This window comes from Manis pentadactyla, chromosome X (genome assembly GCF_030020395.1).
Source record: "Manis pentadactyla isolate mManPen7 chromosome X, mManPen7.hap1, whole genome shotgun sequence".
NCBI classification, from domain to species: domain Eukaryota; kingdom Metazoa; phylum Chordata; class Mammalia; order Pholidota; family Manidae; genus Manis; species Manis pentadactyla.
The window spans coordinates 94951163-94970513 of NC_080038.1; positions in this window are offsets into that span (position 1 = coordinate 94951163).

A 19351-nucleotide genomic window follows, 5' to 3' on the forward strand; every position below is an offset into this window, starting at 1 on the left:
AATATAGATTGAAAAATTCTCAATAAAATACTAGCCAACTGAATTGAGCAGCACATTAAAAGGATTACTCACCATATTAGAGTGGGATTTATCCTTGGCATGCAAGGATGATCGAATTTATGCAAGTCAATCAATGCAATAAATCACAGTAATAGAATAAAAGAAAATAATCCTATCATTTTCTCAAGAGATGCATTAAAAACATTTGACAAACTTCAACATCCACTCATATTAAAAATTATTTAAAATTAGGCATGGAAGGTACTATCTTAGCATGATAAACACCATATACAACAAGACTACAGCTCAAATTATACTCATGATGAAAGGATGAAAGCTTCCCTATGATTATAGCAAAACAAAATATCCCATTCTCATCACTTCTATTCAACATAATACTAGAAATACTAGCTTCAGCAATCAGACAAAAAATAAATAAAAATAACAAAATTGGAAAAAAGAAGTTGAATTATCTCTATTTGCAGAAACATGATTTTATATATAGAAAATCCTAAACAATATCTCTTTGGGAGATAAAAAATGAAGGAGAGATGAGGATTTTCCTAGAAAAAGGGAGTTCATTGCAAATAGACCTGCCTTATAAGAAATGCTAAAGAGGGGGACATGGGAAAAAGATGGAAGCATGAGAAGTGAGGCAGAAAACTCCTCCCAAAACCACGTATAAAACTAAAATACAACCAATACAAGTAATCCTGAAAGAGCAACCTGAAGACTACAGAACAGACTACCTTCTTGGGGGAAAAGAGAAGACCTCACAGAAAAAGATAAAGTAACAAAGCTGAGATATGGCAGGACCCAAGCCTCCCCCCCACCACAGGATCCAGGTGGGAGGAAGAGAAACAGAGAGGGGAGGGAGTAGAAGCCCAGGACTGCTAAACACCCGGCTATGAATATCTGCTCTGGGAGTACAAACCCACATTACATGGTGCTCTGGAGATTAGTGGGGTTGGAAAGCCAGGATAGGTGGAATACTCAGAGAGACTGAGATTCTAGCCACTTGTGGATAACAGGAATGCACAACAAGCTGCTCTGGGACAAAAGAAAGGCAGGCACTTTGACAGACTTCCCAACAGTGAGAGGGGTGCGTAAGGGTCAAAGATTACACAAAGCTTGCTACTCAGGAGAAAGGGCAAGTAGACAAAAGTGTCCTAGCACACTCATCCCAGCAGGTTGGCAACTTTCAGAAGCTTCAGATGCTCCATTGCCCTGGCTGGCAATGGAGCCCCAAGGCTCCCCATTGCAATATGCAGCCTGCTGCTCATTCCTCCCAGCAGACACTGGTCCACACACCTGCAGCCCCTGCCATAACACCAGGCCAGCCAGAGAGTGCCCTGCCTACAGCAGCTACAGGGGAATAGCACCAAGGCTCCTCCCTGCCAATTCAGCCCACTGGACCTGTCCATGGAGATAGGCACTGCAGCCAGGAAGCAGGTAAGAGCTCTCTCCCCCTGGCAGGTGCTGGTGCTGCTTGCCTGTGACCCCCGCAATTGCTACAGGTGCTCGGCAGCCCCAGAGAGTAGATTTCTGGGCACTATAAGGTGCTGCCTACACAAGGTTATTATTCCATAGGAATCACTAGAGAAATGAAATGGTAAAAAATTTGTACAAACAAAAATTCAGATGCCTGAAAGGGCTAAGTGAAACTGAAATCACCAATCTTCTTGATAAAGATTTCAAAATAAAAATCATAAACATGCTCATGGAGCTATGAAAAAAATCCAGTATCTCAGGGAGGGCTTCAAGAAAGAGATAGAAACTTTGAAAAATACAGTATCTGAAGTGAAACCTACAATGGAGGGATTTAAAAGTAGACTAGATGAGGTAGAGGAGATGGTAAATGAAATAAAAATTAGAGAACAGGAAAAGAAAGAAGCTGGGGCACACAGAGAAAAAGGGATCTCTAGGAATGAAAGAATAATAAGAGAGATGTGCAACCAATAAAAACAGAATGATATTTGCATTACAGGGGTACCAGAAGAAGAAGAGAGAGAAAAGGAAATAGAAAGTATCTTTGAGGAAATAATTGCTGACAACTTCCCCAATCTGGGAAAGGAAATAGTCTCTCAGGTCATGGAAGTGCAGAGATCTTCCAACACAAAGGATCCAGAAAGATAACACCAAGACATATAATAATTAAAATGGCAAAGATCAAGGACAAGGAGACATTATTAAAAGCAGCCAGAAAGAGAAAAAAAGGTCACTTATAAAGGAAAGCCCATCAGGCTATCAGCAGACTTCTCAGCAGAAACCTTTCAGGCTAGAAGGGAGTGGCATGATATACTTAATGCAATGAAACAGAATGGCCTCTGAGCAGGAATACTCTACCCAGCAAGATTATTCTTTAAATTTGAAGCAGGGATTAAACAATTTTCAGATAAGCAGGGATTAAACAATTTTCAGATAAGCAAAATTTGAGGGGATTTACCTCCCACAAACTATCTTTACACTGCATTTTAAAGGGACTGCTATAAATTGAAGTGCTCCTAAGGATAAATAGCTGTCACCAGAGAAAATAAAACCACAGTAATTACTAAGCAATTAATTACTAAGCAAATGCAAAGTTAAATAAATTACCCACAAAGTCAGTCAAAGGATACACCAAAAGAACAGAATATGACACCTGATATATAAAGAGTGGAGGGGGAAGAAGAAGAAGAAGGGGGAAAAAAACTTTAGATTGGGTTTGAAATAGCATAATAAGTGAGTTAAGGCAGACTGTTAGATAGTAAGGAAGCTGCCCTTGAACATTTGGTAACCACAAATCTAAAGCCACAAGGACAATTAATACATATCTATCAATAAGTACATATCTATCAATAAACACTCCAAATGTAAATGGACTGAAGGCACCAATCAAAAGACATAGAGTTACAAAATGGATAAAAAAATCAAGATCCCTCTATATGCTGCCTGTAAGAGACTCACTTCAAACACAAACACATACACGGACTAAAAGTGAAGGGATGGAAAAGATATTTCATGCAACTAATAGGGAGAAAAAAGCAGGAAAAGCAGTATTTTTATCAGACACAATAGATTTGAAAACAAAGAAAGTAACAAGAGACAAAGAAGGACATTACATAATAATAAAAGGGTCAACCCAATGAGAATATATAACAATTATAAATATCTATGCACTCAATATAGGAGCACCTAAAGATGTGAACCAAATATTAACAGAATTAAAGGGGGAATGCCCAGATAGAAAACACTAATTGAAAACACATGTCATCTACAGTACCTGTGCCTTGCAAAAAGTCATGGGAAGCTCTCCATTCTCCAGGCTGTAACGCTGAAGCAAGGAAAGCATGCTGAGGGATTCCTACAGAGGGATTTCTACAAGATTCTAATGAGGTAAAAATGACCAGTAAGATTTTTATTTGTTTGTTTATCACCTCACTTGAAGAGCATACTTTGTGCACACATAAGATTTTGATGTTAACATTTTCAGAATCAATTACAAATGCAACCAAACACCTTTTGCAAGTGTTAACAGATGTATGGTTTAAAATGTAGGGCCACTGTTTCACAATTTTTAAACAAGTTCTTAATGTTGAGTATTTAAGTACTAACATCCTTTTCATTTTTAGGTGAAACTGTGTTCTTTATAGATACATTCTGGTGTTTAAGAAATGCAGTTAAGTCTAAACAGGTCAACCTACTGACAGTCTTGATATAATTCACTAGATTATTTTGTTTCCACTTTCAGATCTCACTACTTGCAAATAACTCGAGTATTTTTCAAATGGTTACAGCTGCAATTGAATGCTGCTGGTGAAAGGAAACTTTCCAAAAACCTCTGTGAAGATGAAAGAAGTCTATTCAAAAGATCAGGAACCAATTCAAACCAAAATTATATAAATTGTAGAAGCTTCATAATCACATATTTATGATTCTCTCTGCAGTGTTTGAAAAATGAAATTATTAAAAGCAAATACTGTAGCAAATAGGTTCTCATCAATCTCAATAAAACTTACATTTCACTATCACTGTCACATTATTACTTTTGTGCTTTCAGTCTTTTAAGATTGAAGAGAATTGTAACAAACTCTGGTAACAAATCAAAGCTTTTCCATGTAATTTACTTTGTGAGTAATTTCTAATTGATTCAGACTGATGGGACTACACAGTTCGATGTACTGCTGAAGCAGGAGATGGTTTCAACCAAGTAAATTTGTAAGCTCTTCTTCTTCAGAGAAAAATGGCTGCTATACTTCATGTTGTCATTTTTAAGTTGTAAAAATGTAGTTGTATACCTGTGTGGCTTGTTATGAAAGAATACCAAACAATGTGTACACCTGTAGCTGTCTCACCCACATATCAATTTCAGGTCTGGCAAGCCCAATCTTCTACGTGATTTAAGGTTTGAAGCAAAATGCTGAATTAACCCAAAATGGCCAATCACATATATAAAAAGCAAAGTTGCCTAGCAACATCGCTCAGCCACCTGCAGGTCAGAGTTCAAATCTTGTTAACATCACTAAAATTAGAAGAATGCAACGGCTTGGTTTTGTAGTTTGGTTAGATCATTTCTGTTACTGTTAAGGTCTGCTCTGTACTTTGCTCAGAAAGCCTGAATTCTATTTTTCCCAAATATTATTCTAGACATAGATCCCGGTATTTTGAAAATGAGACAGGGGAAGAAAAGATTGTGCTTGTATGTCTTATATGCTCAAAAGGTCAGAAGCACTTCACCTCAATTCAGTGACAAATTGCCTTATTTTACAGCAGATATAACACTAGAATTTGAAAACAGTCATGCCTGACACACCTTTGGATTTTAACTAAAGATCCCCAGCCAGTGTGTGTGTTCTTTGGCTGATAGAACTTGTTTTTTTTTTTTTTTTTGGTATGGGGATAAAGGATGAAAACCACAATTTTTCATCTTTTCTCATCTCATCCATTCCAGGATGAAATATCCCCAGAGGCATGACTCTGAATGGCTCTCTTCAAATCTCACAACATAATGGAAACCTCTCTATGGAGATCTTGTTTCCCTTCAGCTGGGCGTTATGCCATCTGGCTAAGAATCTACCTGTTATCTCTGCTGTTCCCTCATGTGCTGTAACAAGTGGTGTCCCTAGGCCTAGATAAAGACTTGAGGTGCAGTAACTTAAGATGCTCTTTAGAGGCCTCCAGCATACCAAGGCTGTAACAAATCTAGCAAGGCACAGAAGAGTAACTGTGGAACCAAAAGGGGATTTCAAGACCTTCACATATCAATTTCTTTGTAATTTCACATATTGTTTTATCATTAAATGTGAATTCTTGATGTTCTAGCATAGAGGTCTAGGAGATAGTAGGGCAAATGGTGAAGACAATTCTTTATGCAATTTAGAAAAGTAAATCTGCACTTTCTGCTTAAAATAAGGATTTTAGACATTTTTCATGATAAATCGAGTTCCCTCTCCAAGTCCTCCCATCCTTGCCCATTGCCAGACTCCTTTTCTGCTCTTTGATTTCAAAGATGATCACTATTTTGAAATATAAAATTCTGGGTTCATCTTTGTGTCATTCTTTTTCCTTAATCCCTCTACCAAATTTGTCATTAAATCATTTCATTTCTTTCTCTGAATACATCTCAGATTAATTTCTCCTCCATTTGCACTATGCTAGTCCTGAATAACTCAAAATCCACATCTGAATTATTGCTACTGACATCTCACTATTTCCCTAGAATCAAGGCTCTATTTGCAATCCATTTTTAGTGCCATCAGTATGTATTTCCTAGTGTATCTACAAGCATGAATATGCCCCACATTTACTTCTGCATCAAGACCAGACAGCTTTGCCTTATTATCTTGTCCAACCTTCTCTCTCCCTTTTCTGCTTAGCTATATATTTCCTTCATATTCATCATACTTGTTCCTGTGCTTTTTTTCATGCTGCTATCCTCAACTGAAATGCCGGGAGTCTTAAGACCCATTTTCTTATAGTTGACAATTTTTCAAAGGTCTAAGTTTAGCTCCACCTTCACAAAGTCTTATGTTTCAACCCACATTAATCTCCTCACACATAAACCTAGCATGGTAGTGAATACTGAAGGTTTCCCAAAAGAAAAATTCAAACATATGATTTCAATGTCTTTAAATTTGCATATTATTTATTATGCATGGAATATATCTTTCTTACATTAATAAAAATTCATAATTGTGAGGTGTGGAGACATAGGTTCAAAAGCAAAGAAAGTCATAGAGAAATGCTATATATATAGAACATATATTTATGTAAACACAGGGAAAGGACTGGAAGGATACCAGCTTCATATCATGAACAGTGGTCACCTCCAACAAAGGGAGCAAGCCTGACCAAATGGTCAATAAGGGAGATCTTTCAGGTTTTATTCTAAATGTATCTATGCTGCTAGAAATTTTTCAAGAAATATATTCAGGTTTTATTTGCACAATTAAAAAAATTATTTAGGTGAAGAGAAAAATAAAGTTCTCAAGAAGGTGATCCTAAAGCCTCAAGAAATGTACTCCACCATTCCTCTTCTGTATATGTACAGGAGTTGCATTCCTCTTTTATTGATAGCCTGATGCATCCTGAGGCAGCATTCCGAACTAGTTCTGCCTTTGTTGTTTCTGTATCTCCACTACTCAAAATCAGCTGATCTGATAAACTACTGGGAAACTTAGTTCAGACACCTAAAATACCTTCATTTTTCCTGCTGTAGGAAACTCAAGCAGGGAACTAACAAAAGTTGAGTAATTTCCAATCCAGTGAATTATATCAAAATGTATACTTCTCCCTTCAATTGTCATAAAAATAAGAAAACCCTTGCCTATTTTCCTCCACATCCATAATTGTTTTGAATATCATTTTAGAACTATTGGCTTTCCACTAAATATACAAATTTTAAATAATTTTTTCTAATTTTGGTCTTGGGGCCAAAATCTGTTCTGTTGATTGCTCTCCCTCTTTTCTTTTTACCAGCTTTATTGAGATAAAATTGAAATATTGTGTAAGTTTAAGGTGTACAACATGATGATTTGATACACATATATATAGATTGTGAAATGTTTACCACAATAAAGTTAACACATACTTCATGTCACATAATTAATCATATTGTTCTTATGGTGAAAGCATTTAAAACCTCACACAGCAACTTTCAAATATACAATACAGTATTGTTAACTATAGTCACCATGCTATATGTTAGATCTCTGTAACTATTCCTTTTATAACTTAGAGCTTGCACACTTTGACCAACAGCATCTCGTTTCCCCCCAGCACAAAGCCCCTGGTAACCACCATTCTACTGTCTGCTTCTTTGAGTTTGGCTTCTTTAGATTCCACATATAACTGAGATCATAAAGTATTTGTCTTTCCTTTATCTAACTTATTTCACTTATAATAATGCCCCTGAGTTCCATCCATGTTGTTGCAAATGGCAAGATTTCCTTCTTTTTATAGCTGAACAATGTTCCATTATTATTATTCACATGTTCCTTATCCATTCATCCATGAAAGGACATGTAGGTTGTTTCCATGACATGGTTATTGTGATAGTGCACAGAGGACATGAGGGTGCAGCTATCTCTTTGAGATAGTGATTTCATTTCCTTTGGATATACACCCAAAGGTGGGATTGCTGGATCATATAGTAGCTGTATTTTTTTTAGTTTTTTGAGGAAACTCCATATGGTTTTCCATAGTAGATGTATCAATTGACATTCCCACCAACAGTGCACAGGATTCACTTTCCCCCACGTACTCACTAGCATGTGTCTCTTGTCTTTTTCACAGTAGCTATTTTAACAGGTGTGAAGGGCTATCTTGTAGATTTGATTTGCATTTCCCTGATGATTAGTGATGTTGAGCATCTTTACATGTACTTGTTAGCCATTTGGATGTCTTTTCTGAAAAATATCTATTCAGTTTCTGTACCCATTTGTAATCATAATTTTTTTTGCTCTTGAGTTTACGAGTTTTGTATGCATTTTGGATATTAACCTTTATCAGATGTTTAATTTGCAAATACTTTATTCCATTCCATAGACAGTCACTTAATTTTGTTTATTGTTTTTGTTGTTGTTGTTGTAAAGAAACTTTCAAGTTGGATGTAATCTCACTTGCTGATTTTTTTGCTTTTGCTGCTTGTGTATTTGGTGTCATATCCAAAAGATCCTTGCCACAACAAGTTCCAAGGAGTATTTTCCTTATTTTTTTCTTCTAGGAGTTTTATAGCTTCAGGTCTTACGTTTTAAGTTTTTAGTCCATTTGAAGTAATTTTATAAGTGGTATAAGATAAGGGTCCAATTTCATTTTTTTTTTGCATCCCAATATTCAGTTTTCCCTGCGCAATATAATGAAGAGACTTGCCTCTCCCCACTGAGTGCAACTGCACCCTGTTAAATGTTAGTAGACTAAAATTTAATTAGATGCATGGGTTTATTTTAGGGCTCTCAATTATGTTCCTTTGCTCTCTGTGTCTATATTTTTGCCAGCATCATACTGATTTTATTACTATAACTTTGCAATATAGTTTGAAATCAGGAAGTGTGATGTATTCAGTGTTGTTCTTCTCCAGATTGCTTGGGCTATTTGTGGTCTTTTGTGGTACCCTATGAATTTTAGGATTGCTTTTTCTAATTCTGTAAAAAATGCCATTGGAATTTTGATATAGATTGTATTGAATCTGTAGAAGGTTTTGGATAGCATGGACATTTTAATCATATTAAGTCTTCTGATCCATGAACACAGGATATCTTTCCATTTATTTCTCCTTCAATTTTTCTCATCAACATCTGAGAGTTTCCAATGTATAGAGGTGTTTGATTTCATTGGTTAAATTTATTCTTAAGAATTTCATTGTTTGTGATATCATTATGAATGGTATTGATGTCTTTCTTTTTCAGGTGATTCATTGTTAGTGTATAGAAATTAACTAATAATTTCTTTATTTTGTATCTGAGATTTTACTGAATTCAATATTAGTTCTAACAGTTTTTTTTTTTGGTGGAATCTTTAGGATTTTCTACATACAGGATCATATCAGCAGCAGCAGAGACAGCTTTACCTCTTCCTTTCCAATTAAGATGCCCTTTATTTCTTTTTATTTCCTAATTGTTCTGGCTAGGGCTTTTGGTACTATGTTAAATAGAAATGGTCAGAGTGGGTAATCCAGCCTTGTTCCTAATATTAGGGGAAAAGCTTTCAAACTTTCACCATTAACTATGATGTTAGTTGTGGGTTTGTCTATATGGCTTTTATTACGTTGAGGTATGTTTCTTCTATACTCACTCTGTTGAGAGTGTTTATTATGGAAAGAATATGAATTTTGCCAAATGTTTTTTTCTGCATCTCTTGAGATGATCATATGATTTTTATCTTTCATTCTATCAATGTGGTATGCCACATTTATTGATTTGCATATATTGAACAAACCTTGCCTCTCAGGGATAGATCTCACTTGATTGTGTTATATGATCTTCTTAATGTGACATTGAATCCAGTTTGATGGTATTTATTTTCATCAAGGATATTGGCTGTAGTTTTCTTTCCTTGTAGTATCTTTATCTGGTTTTGGTATCAGGGTAATGCTGGACTTGCAAAATGAGTTTTGGGTTGTTGCCTCCTGGTCAATTCTTTGGAAGAGCTTGGAAAGGATTGGTATTAATTTTTCTTTAAGTATTTGGTATAATTCACATGTGAAGCCTTCTGATACTGGGATTTTCATTGTTAGGAGATTTTTTTATTACTGTTTCTTACTTTTTACTCATTATTGGTCTGATCAGACTTTTTAAGTCTTGCTAATTCAGTCCTAGTGGTTTGCATGTTTCTATGAATTTATCTGTTTCTTCTAAGTTATCCAATTTGTTGTACGTTTGTCCATAGTAGCCTCATATGATCTTTTGTATTTCTGTGTGTCAATTATAATGTCTCTTTCATCCATAATTTTTGAGTTCTTTTATTTTAATTTAGTCTAAGAAAAATTTGACAATTTTATCTTTTCCAAAAAAAGCTCTTAGTTTCATTGATTTTTTCTTTTGTATTTCTAATTTTCATTTCATTTATTTCTGCTCTAATCTTTATTATTTCCTTCTTCTGCTAAATTTTGATTTAGTTTATTCTTTTTCTAATTCTCTGGGGTATAAAGTTAGGTTTTTTTAAACCTAACCTTTCTTTTACATTTGACATAGCCATTTATCACTATAAATGTCCCTCTTAGAGCTGCTTTTGCTGAATCCCATAACTTTTGGTATGTTGTGTTTTCATTTTCATTTCTTTAAAAATACTTTCTGAGTTCCCTTTTGATTTTTTGTTTGACCAGTTGGTTGTTCAAGATTGTATTATTTCATTTCCAAATATTAATGAATTTTCCAGCTCTTCTTCTGTCATTAATTACTAGTTTCTAGTAATTAGAAAATATGTTAGATATGATTTCAATCTTCTTAAATTTGTAAAGCCTTGCTTTGTGGCCCAACATATGATCGATCCTGGAGAATGTCCCATATAGTCTTGGGAAGTATGTAAAATTTGGTGACATTGGGTAGAATATCCATTATTGAAAGTGAGGCATTTAAGTTCCCTACTATTATTTTATTGTTCTCTATTTCTCCCTTATATCTGTGATTATTTGCTTAATATATTTAGATGCTCCAATGTTGGGTACTTATATATTTACAATTGTTATTGCATCCTGAATAATTAATCATTTTACCATTATCTAATGACCTTCTTGGTCTCTTATTATGATTTTTGACATATGGTCTCGTTTGTCTGATATAAGTATAGCTACACCTGCTATCTTTTCCATTTGCATGAAAAGTCTTTTCCTTCCTCTTCACTTTTAGTGTATCTGTGTGTCCTTAAAGCTGAAGTAAGTTTATTTTAGGTAGCATTTATTTGGGTCTTATTTCTTTATCCATTCAGCCACTTTTTGCCTTTTGTCTGAAGAATTTAATACACTTATATTAAAAGTAAGGATTAAAAAGTAAGTACTTACTAATACCATTTTGTTAATTGTTTTCTGGGTGTTTTCTGTTTCCCTTTTTCCTTTCCTCCTTGGTCAACTGATGATTTTCTGTGGCAGCATTTTTAATTCTCTTCTCTTTATCTCATTTTTATCTACTATAGGTTTTTGCCTCATGGTTACTCTGAGGATTATATGAAACATTTTATAGCTATAACTATTTTAAGGTAATAACAATTTAACTTCAATTACATACAAAATTCCTACCCTTTTGCTCCCCCTACACACATTTTATGGTGTTGATGTAACAATTTGCATCTTTTCATATTGTAGGTCCATTAAAAATTATTGTAGCTATAGCTATTTGTAATACTTCTGTTCTTTATTCTTTATACAAGAGTTAAGTGTTTAGCACAGCACCATAGTACAGTATTGGAATGTTCTAAATTTGACTATATATTTACCTTTAACAATATGCTGTATATTTTCAAATGTTTTCATGTTATTAATTAACATCTCATTTCAGCTTGAAAAACTTCTTTCAGCATTTCTTGTAAGGCAGGTCTAGTGGCAATGAACTTCTCAACTCTATTTTGGGGAAATTATTTATCTCTCCTTCCTTTCTGTAGGACAACTTTTCCAGAACATTCTTGGTTGGAGTTTGTTTTTCTTTCAACACTTTAAATATGTCATCCTCTCTCTTGGCCAGTATGGTATCTTCTGAATAACCCACTGATAGCCTTATGGAGGTTCCCTTGTAAGTGACAAGCTTATTTTCTCTTGTTGCTTTCAAGTACTCTCTTTGTCTTTGATATTGGGCAGTGTTACTGTAATGCACCTTGGAGAATATCTCTTTGAGTTGAATTTGTTTGGATACCTTTGAGTTTCACGAACTTGGATATATAAAACCTCTACCTAGTTTCAGGAAGTTCTTAGCCATTATTTCTTTAAATAAACTTTCTGCCCCTTTCTCTCCTCCTCTGGGACTCCAATTATGCATAGATTGTTTCCACCAATGGTGTCTTATAAATTTGGTAGGCTTTCTTCATTACTTTTCATTCTTTTTCTTTTTTGCTCTTCTGACTGGATAATTTTAAATGACTTTTCTTCCAGTCTTTTTCTGCATGGTCCAGTCTGCTGTTGAAGTTCTCTATTTAATTTTTCAGTGCAGTTATTACATTCTTTAGATCTAAAATTTATGTTTTGTTCTTTTTTGGTTTCTCTGTTGAACTTCTTATTTTTTCTTGTATTCTTTTCCTGATTTCATTAAATTGTTTATCTGTATTCTCCTATAGTTTCCTGAGCATCTTGAAAATTATTTCAAATTCCTTTTCAGGCAATTCACATATCTCCATTTCTTTGAGGTCAACTACTGGAAGTTTGTTGTGTTCCTTTGGTGGTGCCATGTTTCCTTGATTCTCTGTGATCCCCATCTCTTTTCATAAGTGTCTGCACATTTGAAAGAAGAGTCCCCTCTTCCAAACTTTATAGACTGACTTCAATTAGGAAAAAAAATTTTCTGCATGTGGGGGCATGCAGGAGGGTGTGGTGATCCTGGGTCTAGTGATATAGTGTGCTAAGGTATCTCTGGGCTCAGAGGGTCATGATGTCTCATTGGCTTATGCCTCTGGAGTCCACAGCACTGACAGCTATGGGTCCTTGGTGAGCACTGAAGAGTGTCCACAGTGGCTGTAAGGGCTGTTGGTATACAGTTGCAGTGGCTGAGAACAAGAGCAGTGGTGGTCAGAACTACTGGTGTGCATGCACTCAGCTGCAGGATTTGGCTGCAGATGCTGTGTAATGGCAGAGTCCAGTTGCAGACACAGGTTGTGGTGAAGGCCATGTCCAGCAGCAAGATTTGGAGCCAAATGTAGACATACTAACAGCTACAGAGGCCTTGGCTATCAGTGGGAACACCTGTGACTGAAGTTTTACCAAGGCACGTACCTGGTAGTGAGACACTTTAAATATGTCATCCTCTCTCTTGGCCGGTATGATATCTTACATACCATACCGTAACAGAAGTAGGGACAGTGGGGTGCAGTTGCATAGCTACAAGAGCTAATTTCAGGTTAGCCCAGAATGCAGTCCAGTGCCAAGAGGTAGGATCAGATCTGAGCCTACAGTCAGCTATGGGGACCCTGACAGTGTGAACCCCTGTGGCTTCAGGATCTTGCCTGGGTATGTGCATGACAGTGGAGGCTGGTGAGGAGACTTGGGCCAGTGGTGTGCAAGTGTGCATCTGGAGGGGCTATCCCCAAGTACACAAAGTTGGCACTCAGTTATAGAGGTTGAGGTTCATGTCTTGCACTTGTGCAGCCTCAGAGGCTGGAGCTGGCTGCTGAAGCAGACCCTGGGCTTTAGAAGGGAGTGGAGAAGAACTCAGGTGGCTGATGTCTCCTAATGTGAAAACCGATAGAAGGAAAACCTCAGCAGTGAAATCTGCAAAAGTCCATGATAGATGTGCTGGCCATTGGTTTCTTCAGTGTTGAAAGTTGCTGAGACCTTCTGTGGAGGAGGCCATTAAGAATTGTACTCAGGAGGAGGAGCCAAGATGGCAGCATGAGTAGGGCAGCAGAAATGTCTTCCCAAAACCATATATATTTTTGAAAATACAACAAATACAACTACACCTAAAAGAGAGATCAGAGGATACAGTACAACAGCCAGGCTATATCTACATCTGTGAGAACACAGCATCTCATGAAGGAGGTAAGATACAAGCCATGACCCGGCAGGACCCGGGCGCTCCCCCAACCCTAGCTCACAGGTGGGAGGAAAGGAGTCAGAGCAGGGAGGGAGTGAAAGCAAAGGACTTCTAAGTAACCAGCCCTAGTAATCCACACTGGGAGTGCAGACACACATTTCATGGTGTGCTGGATATTAGGGAAATGGAAAAGAAATATCTGCAAGTTGGTCCCCACACCTGGCTCCCCTGGGACAAAAGAAAAGTGAGTGTTTTTTGAAAGTCTTAAAAGGACAAGGGCTTCACAGCTGGACAGAATCGTCCTGGCATACTTTACCCAGCAGGCAGGAAATTCTGAGGAGCTTCAGGTGCCCCAGCTCCCTGAGAGACAGTGCAGCTCTGAAGCCCCTCATGGAGATAAACAGCCTGCAATTCATTTCCCCTCTCGTGAGGCCCTGCTACAATGGGCGAGCAGCCTGAGCATGGCCACACCCATAGCAACCGCCCAGAGTCTCCTCCCAGTGCACAGCTGCCTGGGCCAAATCCAGGGGCCACTGCTGGTGCACGGCAGCCCGGCACAGGCAGAGGAAGCCAGGGCAGGGTGTGAAGGGGCGTTGTTCTTGCAGGAGAGCACACCTGGCCAGCCTGTCACTCCCCACAGGGCTCTGGGCTACTCCAAGGGCTTCTCCCTGTGTGCAGGGAACTGACACAGGCAGCGGAGAGGGGCAGAGTGACCAGCAAGCAGGAAGGGACTTTGTTCTACCAGTTAACACATGTGCCACCTGCCTATGACTACCTCTATTGCCATTAAAAGGCAGAAGAATTGGATCCAGTCTAGAATTACCCAGACAACCCCTGTGAGAGGGCCTGGGGAGACAGATATAATCAATAATCCTGAAAAAGAACTCAAAATAAAGGTCATAACTATGCTGATGGACCTGCAGAGAAATATGCAAGAGCTAAGGGATGAAGTCCGTAGGGAGAATACAGAAATAAAACAATCTCTGGAAAGACTTAAGAGCAGACTGGATGAGGTGCAAGAGATCGTTAATGGAATAGAAATCAGAGAACAGGAACACAGAAAAGCTGAGGCAGAGACAGATAAAAGGATCTCCAGGAATGAAAGAATATTAAGATAACTGTGTGACCAATCCAAGCAGAAAAATATTCACATTATAGGGGTAACAGAAGAAGAAGGAGAGAGAAAAAGGGATAGAAAGTGTCTTTGAAGAAATAATTACTGAAAACTTCCTCAAACCTGGGGAGGAAATAGTCTCTCAGACCATGGAAGCCCACAGATCTCCCAACACAAGGGACCCAAGGAGGACAACACCAAGACATATAATAATTAAAATGGCAAAGATCAAAGACAAGGACAGAGTATTAAAGGTAGCCACAGTGAGAAAAAAGGTTACCTACAAAGGAAAACCCATAAGGCTATCATCAGACTTCTCAACAGAAACCTTACAGGCGAGAAGAGAATGGCATGACATATTTAATGCAATGAAACAGAAGGGCCTTGAGCCAAGAATACTGTATCCAGCATGATTATTATTTAAATATGAAGGAGGGATTAAACAATTCCCAGACAAGCAAAAGTTGAGGGAATTTGCCTCCCACAAACCACCTCTACAGGATATTTTAGAGGAACTGCTCTACATGGAAGCACTCCTAAGGTTAAATAGATGTCACCAGAGAAAATAAAATCAAACCAAAGTAGACCAACCAAACACTAACTAAAGGCAAAAAATAAAATTAACTATTCACAAAAGCAGTCAAAGGAAACACAAAAGAGTACAGAATAAAATACGGAGGAGGAGGAATAAGAAAAGAGAGAAATAAAGAATCATCAGACTGTGTTTATAATAGCTTAATAAGCGAGTTAAGTTAGACGGTTAGATAGTAAAGAAGCTACCCTTGAACCTTTGGTAAACATTAATCTAAAGCCTGTAATGGCAATAAATACATATCTTTCAATAATCACCCTAAATGTAAATGTACTGAATGCACCAATCAAAAGACACAGAGTAATAGAATGGATAAAAATGCAAGACCCATCTATATGCTGCTTACAAGAGACTTACCTGAAATCCAAAGACATACACAGACTTAAAGTCAAGGGATGGAAAAAGATATTGCATGCAAACAATAGGGAGAAAAAAGCAGGTGTTGCAGTACTTGCATCAGACAAAATAGACTTCAAAACAAGGAAAGAACAAGAGATAAAGAAAGACATTACATAATGATAAAGGGGTCAGTCCACCAAGAGGATATAACCATTATAAATATATATGCACCCAATAGAAGAGCACCAACATGTGTGAAACAAATACTATCAGAATTAAAGGAGGAAATAGAATGCAATGCATTCATTCTAGGAGACTTTAGCACACCACTCACTCCAAAGGACAGACCCACCAGACAGAAAATAAGTAAGGACAAGGTGGCACTGAACAACACAGTAGAAGAGATGGACCTAACAGACATCTATAGAACTCTGCACCCAAAAGCAGCAGGATAAACATTCTTCTCAAGTGCACATGGAACATATTCCAGAATAGACCACATACTAGGGCACAAAAAGAGAATCAGTATATTCAAAAAGATGGAAATTCTACCAACCAGTTTCTCAGAACACAAAGGTATAAAAGTAGAAATAAATCGTACAAAGAAAACAAAAGGGCTCACAAACACATGGAGGCTTAACAACATGTGACCTAATTAATCAATGGATCAATGACCAAATTAAAATAGAGATCAAGCAATATATGGAGACAAATGACAACAACAGCACAAAGCCCCAACTTCTGTGGGATGCAGTGAAGGCAGTCCTAAGAGGAAGGTATATAGCAATCCAGGCCTATTTAAAGAAGGAAGAACAATCCCAAATGAATTGTCTAAAGTCACAATTATTGAAATTGGAAAAAGAAGACCAAGTGAGGCCCAAAATCAGCAGAAGGAGGGACATAATAAAGATCAGAGAAGAAATAAATAAAATTGAGAAGAATAAAACAATAGAAAAAATCAGTGAAACCAAGAGTTGGTTCTTTGAGAAAATAAACAGAATAGATAAGCACCTAGCCAGATTTATTAAGAGAAAAAGAGAATCTACACACATCAACAGAATCAGAAATGAGAAAGGAAAAATCACGATGGACCCCACAGAAATGCAAAGAATTATTAGAGAATGCTATGAGAATCTATATGCTAACAAGCTGAAAAATCTAGAAGAAATGGGCAACTTCCTAGAAAAATATAACCTTCCAAGACTGACAAAGGAAGAAATATAAAATCTAAACAGACCAATTACCAGCAACAAAATTGAATTGGTAATCAATAAAGTACCCAAGAGCAAAACCCCCAGGCCAGATGAATTCACCACTGAATTTTATCAGACATATAGAGAAGACATAATACCCATTCTCCTTAAAGTTTTCCAAAAAATAGAAGAGGAGGGAATACTTCCAAACTCATTCTATGAAGCCAGCATCACTCTAATGCCAAAACCAGGCAAAGATCCCACCAAAAATGAAAATTACAGACAAATATCCCTGATGAACATAGATGCAAAAATACTCAACAAAATATTAGCAAAGCGAATTCAAAAATACATCAAGAGGATCATACACCATGAAAAGTGGGATTCATCTCAGGGATGCAAGGATGGTACAACATTTGAAAATCCATCAATATCATCCACCACATCAACAAAAAGAAGGACAAAAACCACATGATCATCTCCATAGATGCTGAAAAAGCATTTGACAAAATTCAACATCCATTCATGATAAAAACTCTCAACAAAATGGGTATAGAAGGCAAGTACCTCAACATAATAAAGGCCATATATGACAAACCCACAGCCAACATCATACTTAACAGCAAGAAGCTGAAAGCTTTTCCTCTACTATCAGGAACAAGACAGGGATGACCACTCTCCCCAGTGCTATTCAACATAGTATTGGAGGTCCCAGGGAACCACAGAAGACCCCAAATAGCCAAAGTAATCCTGAGAAGGAAGAATAAAGCAGGGGGAATCTCACTTCCCAACTTCAAGATCTACTACAAAGCCACAGTAATTAAGACAATTTGGTATTGGCACAAGAACACACCCACAGACCAGTGGAACAGAATAAAGAGTCCACATTTTAACCCAAACAGATACGGTCAATTAATATACAATAAAGAAGCCATGGACATACAATGGGGAAATGACACCCTCTTCAACATCTGGTGTTGGCAAAACTGGACAGCTACATGTAAGAGAATGAAACTGGATTATTGTCTAACTCCATACACAAAAGTAAATTTGAAATAGATCAAAGATGTGAATGTAAGTCATGAAACCATAAAACTCTTAGAAAAAAACATAGGCAAAAATCTCTTGGACATAAACATGAGCAACTTCTTCATGAACATATCTCCCCAGGCAAGGGAAACAAAAGCAAAAATGAACAAGTGGGACTGTATCAAGCTGAAAAGCTTCTGTACAGCAAAGGACATCACCAATAGAACAAAAAGGCATCCTACAGTATGGGAGAATATATTCATAAACAACAGATCAGATAAAGGGTTGACATCCAAAATATATAAAGAGCTCACCCACCTCAACAAACAAAAAGTAAATAATCCAATTAAAAAATGGTCAGAGGAGTTGAACAGATACTTCTCCATAGAAGAAATTCAGATGGCCAACAGACACATGAAAAGATGCTCCTCATCACTAGTCATCAGAGAAATGCAAATTAAACCCACAATGAGATATCACCTCACACCATTAAGTATAGCCACCATCCAAAAGACAAACAACAACAAATGTTGGCGAGGTTGTGGAGAAAGGGGAACCCTCCTACACTGCTGGTGGGAATGTAAATTAGTTCAACTATTGTGGAAAGTGGTATGGAGGTTCCTCAAAAAGTTCAAAATAGAAATACCATTTGACCCTGGAAATTCCACTCCTAGGAATTTACCCAAACACAAGTTCTCAGATTCAGAAAGTCATATGCACCCCTATGTTTATCGCCACACTATTTACAATAGCCAAGAAATGAAAGCAACCTAAGTGTCCATCAGTAGATGCATGGATAAAGAAGATGTGGTACATACACAATGGAATATTATTCAGCCAGAAGAAGAAAACAAATCCTACCATTTGCAACGACATGGTTGGAGCTAGAGGGTATTATGCTCAGTGAAATAAGCCAGGCAGAGAAAGACAAGTACCAAATTATTTCACTCATATGTGGAGTATAAGAACAGAGAAAAAAACTGAAGGAGCAAAACAGCAGCAGACTCACAGAACCCAAGAATGGACTAACAGTTACCAAAGGGAAGGGGACTGGAGAGGATGGGTGGGAAGGGTGGGATAAGAGAGGGGGAAAGAAAGGGGGCATTATGATTAGCATGTATAAGGTCAGGGGGGCACAGGAAGGGCTGTACAACACAGAGAAGACAAGTAGTGATTCTACAGCATCTTGCTACGCTGATGGACAGTGACTGTGATGGGGTATGTGAGGGGGCTTTTTTATGGGGCAGATCTAGTAAACATAATGTTCCTCATGTAATTGTAGATTAATGATACCAAAATAAAAAAACAAGGAATTGTACTCAGTCCTACAAGGTGACTGATACTGGTAGCACCTTCTTTATTCCTTCTTTTCTCCAAGGTGTCTCTATATGTCTCAGCTTTGCCAGTGTCTGGGTGAAATGAAACTGAAGAAGGT